This window comes from Corvus brachyrhynchos, unplaced genomic scaffold (assembly GCF_000691975.1).
Source record: "Corvus brachyrhynchos isolate BGI_N302 unplaced genomic scaffold, ASM69197v1 scaffold890, whole genome shotgun sequence".
NCBI classification, from domain to species: domain Eukaryota; kingdom Metazoa; phylum Chordata; class Aves; order Passeriformes; family Corvidae; genus Corvus; species Corvus brachyrhynchos.
This window is the reverse complement of record NW_008235729.1, coordinates 32,761-34,048: the sequence shown is the minus strand read 5'-3', so window position 1 is coordinate 34,048 and position 1,288 is coordinate 32,761.

Genomic DNA, 1,288 nt, shown 5'->3' with positions numbered 1-1,288 from the left:
GGACAGGGAGACTTGGACTTCCTGGGAAATTGTTCTGGGTGCGATGGCCCCTGACAGGGCCACCCCAGAGTCTGCAGGGCTGGGCCTTCCTGCATCAGGATTAATTGGGATAAATCAGAAGCAAGTGAGAGTTATCAATACAGGAATAGGAATTCAGATTCCTCTGGGACACTTTGGTTTGATAACTGCTCACTGGAGCTTGGCCTTGCAAAGTGTTCATGTCATGGGAGGAGGAATTGATTATCAAAGAGAGATTAAAGTAATTCTGTTAAATGATAGTGAACAAGATTGGATTATTCAACCCCATGACAGGCTAGCACAATTATTGATATTGCAGTTTTAAAAACAATTGTGAAAAAAGGAGATCCACCTCCAATCAGCACTGTTGGTGGAGATAAAGGGTTTGGATCCAGCAGTCCTAATAATGGAGCCAGAGTGTGGGTCCAGAGGCCCAATGGCCCTCCCGAGGCAGCTGAAGGAACAGCTCCAGGGAAAGACAGCACTGTTTGAATCCTGGAACCTGGGCAGGAACAATGGGAATGTGTCCCTGCAGCCAAGTGTTCTGTGTGAGAACAAGGAGATGTTATAGGATATTGTTTTACAGCTCCTGCCAGACCAAATCTTCCTGTTTGCCCCAACGGCCCCTCTGGAAAATGCTCTGATCCACGGGGCTCCATGTGAAGGTTGATGTGACACTGAGTGACTTCCACACGAATTCCAGCCAGGAGCCTGGGTGCCCCTCAGGGACTGGGACCCGGCACCTCTCCAGCCGAAGGGGAAAGGACCCCACCAAGCCTTGTTACCCCCGACACCGTGGTAAAGCTGAACAGCAAAGGACCTTGGGGGCATTATTCTGGAATTAAAAAGCGTCAGCTCCATGGACAATGGAATTATTGTTCCTAACCCAAATGAGACTGAGGAAAAATATTGATGCCTCCCTTTAGGGTACTTCAGCAACAAACACAAGGAAGAGATTCCTGTTAAGGGAACATTTTCCACCCAAAGAGTGCCTTGGATTTCAGAAAGCCAAAGATTCTGGTTCACCCTGTGCCCCACATGCGCTGCCTCGTCCTGTGGAGTTCACATTAACGAGCTGAATCGATTATTAGAAGAAGCAGCAAATGATACTGTTAAAATATCCAACAGCACATCCTGTGAGCTCCAACAAACACAAACGGGGGCTCTGCAGACCCGCATGGCCTTGCAGTATCTGCTTGCTGGCCAAGGAGGAGCCTGGGCTATTCTAGGACAGGAATGCTGCACTGTTATCAGTGATGGGTTTGAAGTC